Source organism: Rattus norvegicus, chromosome 5 (assembly GCF_036323735.1).
Source record: "Rattus norvegicus strain BN/NHsdMcwi chromosome 5, GRCr8, whole genome shotgun sequence".
NCBI classification, from domain to species: domain Eukaryota; kingdom Metazoa; phylum Chordata; class Mammalia; order Rodentia; family Muridae; genus Rattus; species Rattus norvegicus.
Window position 1 is genome coordinate 153,573,566 of NC_086023.1, and position 12,744 is coordinate 153,586,309.

The 12,744-nt window shown below is 47.6% G+C and overlaps 1 long non-coding RNA gene across 1 annotated transcript in view; it reads left to right on the forward strand.

Annotated features, from left to right (window-relative positions):
• The window catches only part of LOC134487012 (uncharacterized), a 55,322-nt gene extending 43,034 nt beyond the window's left edge, over positions 1 to 12,288 (forward strand). The window contains exon 4 of the long non-coding RNA XR_010066682.1: positions 11,895 to 12,288. This is a non-coding gene — a long non-coding RNA (uncharacterized LOC134487012). The remainder of the gene's footprint in view (positions 1 to 11,894) is intronic.
• The last annotated feature ends 456 nt before the right edge of the window (positions 12,289 to 12,744 follow it).

The following is a 12,744-nucleotide window of genomic DNA, read 5'->3' on the forward strand; positions in this document are numbered from 1 at the left end:
TTATATGACTACACTGTAGCTGTCTTCAGACACACCAGAAGAGGTCATCAGATCCCATTACAGATGGCTGTGAGCCACCATGTGGTTGCTGGGATTTGAACTCAGGACCTCTAGAAGAGCGGGCAGTGTTCTTAACCGCTGAGCCATCATCTCTCCAGCCCACTAAGACCTTTTATAACTGCAGTTTTGTTACTAATGAATAATAATCCAGATATCTGATATGAGACCCCTGCTTGACCCTCGAGGGTTGAGAAGCACTGATCTAAGCTGATTTGGAATTTATTTCCATTCTCTCTATCTCTATCTCCTTTTCATCCTTCCCTCCCTTCCTCTATCACTCCCCTCCCCCTTTCCTGATTTCTTCAAAAGCTAGACAGAGGGAAAAAAAAAAAAAAAAAAAAAAAAAAAAAAAAAAAAAAAAACCTCCCGAAAGACTCACCTGCCTTCCCTGTTTCCGAGTCCTATTCTACTGCAGTTCTCTGCGTCTCTCCACACAACTCTCGTCCTGATTGACAAGTAAGGCGTTCGCTTCATTCTGACATGCCAGTAAGAACCGGTTAAGATCGCTGAGCAACGCTTGCGGTTCTGTTTACTGACACTTCTTTGAGATCAGTTTGGCACCAGCTCTCTTTCTCTCAGTGACACCAGGGGCACCACCCACACCTCAGCACCAAGGACAGTGCTCAGCACCGCGGTCAGAGTTGCAGGAGGAAACCTAACAAATTCATCATTGGCTGCTGTGCAAATCTTCCCCAGGGCCACTGGACAGCATGCATCAGAAAACTCAAAAATAATTGTTTCATTAGGAACTGTTTCTAGTTAAGTGATCTAGAATACACGTGACGATTTCTCAACCGAGAATCTTAGAGCAGTTTTTTAAAAAGATTTATTTATTTGTTTACTTATTTACTTATTATATATAAGTACACTGCAGCTGTCTTCAGACACACCAGAAGAGGGCATCAGATCCCATTACAGATGGTTATGAGCCACCATGTGGTTGCTGGGAATTGAACTCAGGACTTCTGGAAGAGCAGTCAGTGCTCTTAACCACTGAGCCATCTCTCCAGCCCTTAAAACAGTTTTTTTTCCTTTTCTTTTTTTTCGGAGCTGGGGACCGAACCCAGGGCCTTGCGCTTGCTAGGCAAGCGCTCTACCACTGAGCTAAATCCCCAACCCCAGAACAGTTTTTAATAAAGTTAAAAATGAGTCAGAGCTGGGCTCATGCTTTTAATCCCACCACTTGCCTTTAATCCCAGCACTCAGGGTGCAGAGGCAGGTGGATCTCTGGATTCAAGGCCAGCTGTTTCAGAACAGCTAGGGCAACACAGAGAAACCTTGTCTCAAAACAAAACAAAACAAAACAAAACAAAACAAAAAACAAACAAAAAAACAAAAAACAGGGGTTGGGGTTCGGTCCCCAGCTCCAAAAAAAAAAAAAAAAAAAAAAAAGAAAGAAAGAAAGAAAAGAAAAGAAAAGAAAGCAGCAAACAAACAAACAAACAAAAAACAAAAACAAAAAAACCCCAAACCAATAACCACACCCGCAGAACCAAGGTTGGAATTCAAGTCGACTCTACAATTCTTGTCCATCTCCATCTCCCAGTAAACTCCTAGCTGAAGAAATGAAGGAGGGGTGGGAGGCCTGAAGTCCCAACCGTCATCTGTGTGGTCCCAGCAGCCAGTGCTGGGTCGTACAAGCAGCAGGACATGGGGGAGGAGTAGGCAGAAGATGAGCTAGAGTGGTCTGTCTGTCTAGAAAGGAGGGTTGCCGAAGGACTCAGGTCACAGCCCCCACCTTGAGTCGATGGGTGTTTTCCCTGGAAGTTCTGGAATAATCCACACAATCAGTTCCTAGGAACCGGGCTGTGTGCTTGGAAGCAAACCTGGTTCAGGGAAAGTTGGCCACTGGGAAAAGCCGGCCTGATTAGAGTTCAAGTTTGTCCCATCCTTCAGCAGGTCCCTTCGTCTAAGGAACCTTCATAGTTGGAGTACCTATTACTGCAACATAACACCATGACCAAAAGCAACTTGGGGACAAAAGGATTTATTTCAACTTACAAACTCCGGGTCACACCCCATCACTGAGGGCAGCTAGGGCAGGAATTTAAGGCAGGAACTGAAGAAGAAGCCATGGAGGGGTGCTGCTTCCATGGCTTGCTCAGTCTGCTTTCTTTTTCTAAAACCCAGGACCACCTGCCTGGGGATGGTCCCTCCCACACCAATCAAGAAAATGTTCATGGGCTGGGGATTTAGCTCAGTGGTAGAGCGCTTGCCTAGGAAGCACAAGGCCCTGGGTTCGGTCCCCAGCTCCGAAAAAAAGAAAAGAAAAAAAAAAAAAAAAAAAAGAGCACTGTGTGCTCTTCCAGAGGTCCTGAGTTCAATTCCCAGCAACCACATGGTGGCTCACAACCATCTGTAATGGGATCTGGTGCCCTCTTCTGGCCTGCAGGTGTACATGCAGGTGGAATGCTGTATACAAAATAAATAAATCTTTAAAAAAAATTGTTCTTACAACCATGGAAATTAATAAGCAGGGACGTTTTGAGAGTGGACTGTTAAGACAGTATTTTCTTTGTGGTTGTTGTTGTTGTTGAACAAGGTATCATGTGGCCCAGACTAGCTTACTTACTATGTAGCCCAGGATGCCCTTGAACTCCTAAGCACTGAGATGACAGCCACCATGGCACACACCAAGCTTATGTGGCACTAGAACCTTCTTCATCCTAGGCAAGCACTCTCCTGACTGAACCCTACACTCAGCCTCTCCTTCATAAGTTCTCTTGGCCTCTTCTCTGCCGCTCTGGTTCCACTCTCAGCCCTAGCAGCAAACCTCCCGGAGAAGCCAGCTCCCCACCCCCTGGGCCCCGTTTGGAGATGCTTCAGCAGCCTGCTAGGTGCAATCCTGAGGCTCCCCACGTCTGTTTGTCCCTCAGAAGCACTGTCCTGCAAGCTGAGGTCTGCCACCAGAAGGCTGTCCCGTCTCCCCAGCCTCGTCAGCTACTTCTGTCAGGAGAGCACATCTGGCTCCATCTTGGGCTGGAATCAGCAGCAGAAAGGTCGTACACGGGGCTGGGGATTTAGCTCAGTGGTAGAGCGCTTACCTAGGAAGCGCAAGGCCCTGGGTTCGGTCCCCAGCTCCGAAAAAAAGAAAAAAAAAAAAAAAAAAAAAAAGAAAGAAAGGTCGTACATAACATTTCTCTCTTTCCCTCTTTCCTCCGTGTTCTTTCTCATGTGTGTGTGTGTGTGTGTGTGTGTGTGTGTGTGTGTGTGTGTGTGCGCGCGCGCGCGCGCGCGCGCGCGCTCATGTGTGGACAGATGTTTACGGAGGCCAGAAGCAGTGTTGGGTGTCTTCCTCAGTTGCTCCACCTTACTCTCTGAGACAGAGGCTCACCGACGCGTTAGACTAGCAGGCTCCAGGGATCCCTGTCTCTCTCTATGCAGCGCCCGAATCAGCCACAGCCACATGCCCAGCTTTCTGAATGGGCACTGGGGTTCTGAAGTCAGACGGTCACACCTGCCTTATAAGCAGCAGTTTGCTGCCGACTGAGCCATCACCTGAGTCCCCGTAAATCTGAGCACATCTGTTCGTTTGTTTTGTTTGCATGTGTGCATGAAGGAGTCGGAGGACAACTTGCAAAAGTTGGTTCTCGGGCTGGAGAGATGGCTCAGAGGTTAAGAGCACCGACTGCTCTTCCAGAGGTCCTGAGTTCAATTCCCAGCAACCACATGGTGGCTCACAACCATCTATAATCAGGTCTGGTGCCCTCTTCTGGCCTGCAGGTGCATACATGCAGGCAGAAAGCTGTATGATGTATACATAATAAATAAATGTTTAAAAAAAAAAAAAAGTTGGTTCTCTCTCTCTCTCTACTGTGCAGGTCCTGAGAATCGAACCGAGGTCCTCAGGCTTGGCAGCAAACTGCCTTTACCTGGTGAGCTATCACCAGCCCCTTCTGTAACGGTTCTGTTTCTAAAGATTTACTTATGTTTATTTTGTGTGTATGGGTATTTCACCTGCATGAATATCTGTGCATTATGTTCCTGCCATGCTGGAGGAAGCCAGAAGAGGGCGGTAGAGCCCCTGGACTTCCAGATGTTTGTGAGCCGCCGTGCTGGGAATTGAACCCTGGTCCTGTAGAAGAACAGCCAGTGTTCTCAACCACAGAGCCATCTCTCCAGCTCCACTTTAACTTTTTTTTTTTTAAGGTGCCAATTGTTTGGCTTTAGATTTGGATTTATTCTGTGTTCAACCTACTTTTTTATTTATTTTATGATTTATTTATTTTATGTATATGAGTGCACTGTCGCTGTCCTCAGATGCACCAGAAGAGGGCATCGGATCCCATTACAGATGGTTGTGAGCCACCATGTGGTTGCTGGGAATTGAACTCAGGATCTCTGGAAGAGCAGTCAGTGCTCTTAACCACTGAGCCATCTCTCCAGCCCCCCCCCCCCAACTTTAACTTTTTTTTTTTTTTTTTTGGTTCTTTTTTTTCCGGAGCTGGGGACCGAACCCAGGGCCTTGCGCTTCCTAGGTAAGCGCTCTACCACTGAGCTAAATCCCCAGCCCCAACTTTAACTTTTTAAGACAGGGTTTCTCTGTGCAGTCCTGGCTGTCCTGGGACTTTCTCTATAGACCAGGCTGGCCTTGAATTCTGCTTTGGCTCTGTCTCCTGAGTGCTGGAATAAAAGGCATTGTGCCACCACCAACTAGCTCTCTTCAGTAATTCTTTTCTCTTTTTAAATTGTATTTTTATTTACATTTTAAATGTTATCCCATTTCCCTTCCAGAAATCTGCTATCCCACTATCCCACCCCCAACCCCTTTAGTAATTCTTTTTTTTTTTTTTTTTTTTGGTTCTTTTTTTCGGAGCCTTGTGCTTCCTAGGCAAGCGCTCTACCACTGAGCTAAATCCCCAAGCCCCCCCCTTTAGTAATTCTTAATTGACTGTTTAAAGCCTGGGTTTTTGTTTGTTTGTTTGTTTGTTTGTTTTGGACTGTCAGAGTACATTTGAACTTCTATTACAAAATCCCATAAACGGGGGGCTATGACTAATAGAAGCTTAACCTTTACCTATTCTAGAGCATGAGAAACTGAAGATCAAGGTGCTGGTAGGTCGTGTGACTGGTGAGAACCTGCTTCCTCTGTGTGCACAGGGTGGAAGGGACAAAGGGGCTCCTCTCCCTGGGGTCTCCTTCACAAGCACTAAGTCCAGGGCTCTCCTGACTTTGTCAGTTTTCAAAGGTTTCATCTCAGTTGGGCATGGTCCCGTTTCCCTTAATCCCTGCATTTAGGAAGCAAAGGCAGGAGGATTGCCATAAAAAACATTTTTTTAAAGATTTATTTATTTTATGTATATAATTACATTGTAGCTGTCTTCAGACACCCCAGAAGAGGGCATCCAATCCCACTATAGATGGTTGTGAGCCACCATGTGGTTGCTGGGAACTGAACTCAGGACCTCTGGAAGAGCAGTCAGTGCTCTTAACCACTCCCTGGATTGCCACAGATTTAAGGCCAGCTTGGGCTATGTAAAAGTTTTAGACTACAGTGTGAGACTTGTTCCAATAATAAAAATGGTATAATCCAGAGAAAATCTCAGATTCGAGCATAATTTCATGAATGGAGGGGACGTGTTTAGTATCAGGAGTCAGGGACTCACTCTTGGATGGTCAAGTTGGCACTGAATGTGGTTCTTTTGGGAACTGCAAGCTGTCATTGACTGTCACCCATGGCGCATCTGCCTACAGTCAGTTTACATTTGCTCTTATTTGATGACATGTCCTCACCTCAGGTTTCTCCCGGGTCTCCAGCTTAACAACCATGTGAAGCTAGGCTTAGTGGTGCTCACCTCACGACCTAACACTGAGGGGAGAGAGGCAGGAGGACCAGGAAGTCCAGGTCATCCTTGGCTACATGGTGAGTTGGAGGCCAGCCTGGGCTATGTGAAACTGTCTTTTTTTAAAAAAGATGTATTTATTTTATGTATATGAGTACACTGTTGCTGTCTTCAGACACACCAGAAGAGGGCATCAGATCCCATTACAGATGGTTATGAGCCACCATGTGGTTGCTAGGAATTGAACTCAGGACCTCTGGAAGAGCAGTCAGTGCTCTTTTTTTTTTTTTTTTAATTTTCTTTTCTTTTCTTTTCTTTCTGGAGCTGGGGACCGAACCCAGGGCCTTGCGCTTGCTAGGCAAGTGCTCTACCACTGAGCTAAATCCCCAACCCGCAGTCAGTGCTCTTAACCACTGAGCCTTCAATTAAGAGCACTGGTGTTAGGGGTTGGGGATTTGGCTCAGTGGTAGAGCGCTTACCTAGGAAGCGCAAGGTCCTGGGTTCGGTCCCCAGCCCCAAAAAAGAAAAAAAGAAAAAAGAAAAGAAAAAAAAAAAGAGCACTGGTGTTATAAAAATATAGGGGTGGAGATGGCTCAGTGGTTAAGGGCACTGGCTGCTCTTCCAGAGGTCCTGAGTTCAATTCCCAGCAACTACATAGTGGCTCACAACCATCCATAGTGGGATCTGATGCCCTCCTCTGGTATGTCCGAAGACAGCTACATTGTACTCATAACATTAAATAAATATTAAAAAAAATAAATAATTAAAATATAAAAAAAAATATGGTTGTCTTTTACCCCCACTAGGTCTGGCACTGCAGTGCCCCAAGATATCTGCTAGATATCTTCATCTCAGTCAGCAAAGCGTCTCACCCACTCTGCTCCCTCCCATATCACACTGCCGAAGGCCTCTCTCTGAGCCTGGCAGCAATCTCTCTACCTATCTAGTTCCAAGGCAGGTTTCCATGACAGAAACACACATTCCAACTCTGTGGTGGCCCAGACCAGCCGCCGCACATTCCATTACACTTAAATGTACACATGAAAGAACACACAACACAATAACCTTTGGCCCAATTGATAAGATATAATTGCCCACCTAAACATACAAAGCCCAGTACACATCCATCCCTTGAAAACATTAATAATCACCTGTAAATACACAGAGTGGAATCTCAACGTCACCCGCCATATTGTCCTGCCACGGCTTCTCTCTCTCTCCCTCCTGTCTCTTTTTCCTTTCCGTTCCAGCTCCTCCTCTTCCTTCAAACTTTTCTAACCACCTCCTCCCTTTTTTTGGAAGTCGGTGCTCTTAATTGAAGGCTCGGTGATTAAGAGCCCTGACTGCCCTTCCAGAGGACACAAACTCGGTTCCCATCACCCACATGGTAGCTCACAACCATCTCTAACTCCAATTCCTAGAGGATTCTTTGCCCTCTCCTGGTCTCCTCAGGCATCAGGCTAATAATAACCAATGTCTTATTATTTTTCCTATTAATTATTTTCTATTGATCTTTTAAATTTTTTCCTTTTCCACTTTTTTTTAAAAGATTTATTCATTTATTATATATAAGTACACTGTAGCTGTCCTCAGACACACCAGAAGAGGGCATCAGATCCCATTACAGATGGTTGTGGGCCACCATGTGGTTGCTGGGATTTGAACTCAGGACCTCTGGAAGAGCAGTCAGTGCTCTTAACCTCTGAGCCATTTCTCCAGCCCTTTCCACTTCTTTTTATGTGGCATACGTGTATTTCTAGATACGTGAATGATGTGCATGTGTGCAGAGGTCAGAGGACAGTTTTTTTTTTGTTTTGTTTTTTTCAGACCTGGGGACCGAACCCAGGGCCTTGCGCTTGCTAGCAGAGGACAGTTTTTGGAAGTGGGTTTGAAAAGCTCTCAGGGAGAACTTTCCCTCGGGATGGAGACCCTCCAACTCCAAAGACCAGACCGAGACACCACAGGATGCAATCAGCAAGAGGATTTGGTTTATTGTCGGGATACACAGGCACAGGCACCTGCGGGCGCTTCAGTCACTCGGGGGACTGGCGCGCCCCACGGAACCAAGGATGGGCTTTTATAGGATTTTGGGGAGCAGAAGCAAGCATACAGAAGCAGATGCATGGTTACAGGGATATAATTGGTGGATTCTAATATGGCAAGGGTTTAGCCCGGGGGCAAGTTTCCTAGCTACCTTCCTGAAACATAACGACTGACTCGGCCCTCCAAGGGTTCAGCCCGGGGGCAAGTTTCCTAGCTACCTTCTTGGAACATAACGACTGACTCGGCCCCCCACCAGGGTGTGGGACCTCTCCCGGGGCTTTTTTTTTCATTGTCAGGTGCTCAACCGAAGTCGTCCTGTTGCCAGGCCTTCAACCAAACACATCCTGCTTGGCAGCCACTGTGTACTCAGTGTTCTAACCTTTCCCTGAACCAGTCATCTTAAGTACAGCCTTGCAAAATGGCGTTACTGCTGCTAAGCTGGGGTCTTTCAGGTTTTCTCTTTTCACCATGGAGGTCCAAGAACGGATCTCATTACAGGCTTGGTGGAAAGGAAGCCTTGATGGGTTGAGCTGTGTGTCCAGACTCTGCAGTGGTTTTCCGATTAACTGTTTACTATACTTTTTCTCGTGAACTCCAGGTCATTCCTTGCTTTCCACCATGGTTCTTGACTTGTACGCTTACTCACTTTATCTCATTGTGTTTTATTTTCTGTTGCCAGAGACAGAATCCAGGGCCTTGCACATGACGAGCAATTGAGTTACCATCCAGTCACACCCTAAACTATTGAAGCAAACTGTTTGCCTCTTGCTTCCCGTTTCATTTTCAGTTGGGAAAAAGGGGAGAGCTAAGCAAAGACACACACATACACACAGGCACACACATGCGAACACACACATATACCACACACGCACACACACATACACACACAATGCACACGTAGACACAGCAGACACAGCAGACACAGGCACAAACACACATATACACCACATACATGCATGCACAAACATGTGCACACACATATATACCATACACATGTGCACACATGGGTATACACACATGCACACACACAATGCACACACATCCACACGCATACGTGTGCACACACACACACACACACCAGATACTAAGGTGTTCTAGTGTCAGGCCTTGTACCTAGGGTCCTACCTATTACCTGTCTAACCTGCACACACCCAGACTTGGGAAGTAGGGATGCTTATTCCTCTTCAGAGATGGCAGGGTGGATGCACAGAGAGGTTGACACAGTTAGGCAAGGACACACAGCTCCCGAGTAGCCAGAGAAGCAATGTGGAAAGATGAGATAAGGCTAGGCTTGTTGCATCAGTTTAGACAAAGGGGGAGTTTTGGGTCATGAAGCTGTGATTTGACTACTCTGCCCATGAGAGAACTGTATGAAGCCCGAAAGGGTAGACTGAAGAGAAATTCCCGACAATAAAGAGAACTTGGTGGCAGAATGTTTGCCTGGCATGCACAAAGCCTGCATTTGATCTGTGGAACTGAAAACACATCAGATCGTTTACAACCTCCAGTAATTTTCTTCAGCTCCAAAGAATCCAATCCACCCATCTGTCTATCTACACGTGTATTTTCATGTATATACACATATACGCACACGCACACGCACAAGCACGCACACACGGTTTGAGAAGGATCACCAGTCTGGGCAGCATAACAAGCCCCAAGCCAGCAAACAAACTTCCTGGGATGTGATCCAGCCGAAGAGGGGTTGGCTGGCGTTCCCAGGAAACCTGGGTCTTTCTCTACTTTGCTGGGCTATCTTTGCGAAGTCTCTCTCGGTCTCCGCGTTGGGAAGATGACTACTAGACAGCTGGTCCTGACTACCCACCTCTGGATGCTGCTGGAAGGGAGGAGAGTGATGGGCGGACTAGAAGCCAGCGCTTCCCTCTCCTGCCAACTCCACGTTTCCGTCAGCAGGTGGCGCTAGCGAAGCGCCAGCGCGTGGGTTGCATGAAGGACTTGGGACGTTGGCTGTAGAAAAGAAGCCAGAGAGCCCAAGGTCTGGAGCAAACAGCTGTGGACTGTATCTCATTCTCGCCCTCTATCCTTTAATGCTCATGAGTCTGGGTAGCCTGTTGACCCCGCGGAGTCTCAGTTTCCCCGTGTGGGAAGTGAGGCCGGCTCTGAGAGGGATATTTGCCCCAGAATGCAGAGGCTGATTCAGACAGCTTCCTTCCTCTGTCAACTCAGCTCAAACTCACCACAGCCTAACAGTGAAGCCAGTCCCCTCCAGCCAGGTGCCTGGTTTCTCCCTCACCCTCCATCTGGAATATTCTCCTTTCCTGGATTCATAGCCTCTAAAACATGGAGACTCTATGTCTCTTTATCCCCCGTTGCTTTTTTTTTTTTTTTTTTTTTTTTTGGTTCTTTTTTCCGGAGCTGGGGACCGAACCCAGGACCTTGCGCTTCCTAGGCAAGCGCTCTACCACTGAGCTAAGTCCCCAACCCCCCCGTTGCTTTTTTTTTTAAAAAGATGTATTAAACTGTGTGTGTGTGGGGGGGGAGAGCACATGCGTGTATGTTCACATGAGTGTGAACCTCCCCAAGCCGGAGGGTGTGGGGTCCCCTTGAGCTGGGGTTCAGGTGGCTGTGAGACATTGAATATGAGTTCTGGGAGCCATACTGAGGTCCTCTCCATGAGGAGTAAACACTCTTACCTCTGAGCTTCCCCAGTGGTATTTTTAAAACCATAACAAGGTAGAATTTATAGAACACACTTGTTTATTCTAAACAGGCAATTACATGATTTTCAGTAAAGTTTACCAAGCTGGGCCCAAGATTTGGTTGACAGAAATCCTTTTATTTCAGGCTGGGTGTGGTGGCACACACCAGTAATCACAGCACTGGGAAGGTGGAGTGGAGGTAGAGGAGTAGGTCAAGGTTCAAGGTGTCAGCCTGGGCTACACAGGCAGTCTGAGGCTAGCCACAGACATTTACTCCGCTTCTCCTAGAGCTCAGTGCTTGTCCACCCTCATGGGCTTGCCACCTCCATCACCAACCAGAATCTCCGGCCTCTCCAGCCTTTCCCCAGCGTGGTCCCATCTTTTCCTCCGTGCGTTTTTCAGGATCTAACCAAAATTTTGCTGAGTGAATCTAGCTGGGGACCACCTAGAGCCCTGCTGCCCCGGCCTCATCCTCCTGCTGTGTTGTCCTGCCAAATACACACACACCATGGTCTCCTCCCCAACACCCCACCCCGTCCGCTCTGGTTTTTCTCTTCCCCTTGGTCTTCTCTCAAAATAACACCTGTGACCTCACGCCCCTCCTGCCAAGAATGTGCTCCTCGCTTTGCTGCAGTGAGATCCAGGTCCTCCCCACAGCTGAGACCAGTGGCTCTTAGGATTCAGACCCAGACCATCCCCTTCTTAACTTGGCCAGCTTCTCGAATGCAAGCGAGAGAGGGGCGTGACACTATGGTTGATTGGCAGGTAAGGAGTCACCCTGACTGGGACCCATAGCCCAACAGTCGCTACTCCCCCCACACCCCCATGCCTCAGTTTTTCCTGGCCTGTAAAGTGACCGTGACAACAGCTCGGAGCGCAGGGCGAAAGGTCTGAGCATTAAGTGTGAAGATGAAGACACAAGCTTGGGGCAACGCGGGGCTCAAGCGTAGTAGCGTCCAGCGTTATGCCCACCTGGTGGGCAGACTGTAGTTCCATTTCTGTCCACCAGGGGCGCTCTGGCCCACTTCACAACATCCAGGGAAGCGGCCCCACAAAGACTGATAGCTAAATCGGCTTTCATCTCATTTTCCTAGCAGTATTGAATATGTGATGTGTGTCACCACACTCTGCCTTCTCTTCTCAACCCTTTGCCTGCTTCCCAGTCAAATGGCGCGCGGTGGCGGGGGACTGATGGGTTTCAGCCTCCTGCCTCGTTCAAATGCTGCTTGAAAGTAGAGGCTGCCAGTGTCCTGTTCTTGTGTGCCCCCACACGACACATGCTAGTGGCCCAGTGGAGCGAAGCATGGCTATTTCCTTATGTGTCCCCCATCCTTCTCTCTCTTGCTAGGTTCCCAAGTTCAAGGCCAAGATCCAGTTCTGTGTTTGAAGACTGCCGACCTCTGCCCCACTTCAGCCTGGAGCTTCATAGGGGGCAGAAATCTGCATAGATGAATACTTACATCGTTCTTTCCTCATCCTCTCAAGATTCCTCTTTCATACCTTCCTGTGGACACGCCGATGTGTTGTGACAAAATACTAACATATACTACCACCAGTGTGTGATCTATCTTACGGTCCCAGCATGCAGGAGTTGGAGGGAGAAGGATCAAGAGTTCAGGATCGGTGGGCTGGGGATTTAGCTCAGTGGTAGAGCGCTTGCCTGGCAAGCGCAAGGCCCTGGGTTCGGTCCCCAGCTCCGAAAAAAAGAACCAAAAAAAAAAAAAAAGAGTTCAGGATCGGGGCTGGAGAGATGGCTCAACAGTTAAGAGCACCCAACTGCTCTCCCAGAGGTCCTGAGTTCAATTCCCAGCAACCACATGGTGGCTCACAACCACCTGTAAAGGGATCTGATGCCCTCTTCTGGTGTGTCTGAAGATAACTACAGTCACATATCTAAAATAAATAAATCTAAAAAAAAAAAAAGGAGTTCAGGATCATTCATGACTACTTAGAATTTGATATCAGCTTGGGCTGCTCAAGCATAACCTTAATAGAGGCTGAAGAGATGGCTCGGTGCTTAAGAGCACTGGAGAGCACTGGCTACACTTCCAGTGGGTCTGGACTGCATTCCCAGCACCCACATAGCAGCTCAGAACTGTCCCAGGAACTCAGATGCCCTCTTCTGACCTCCACAGGCACCAGGCATATGTAGTGCACAGACATACATGCAGGCAAAACATGCCTACAAACACATAAAA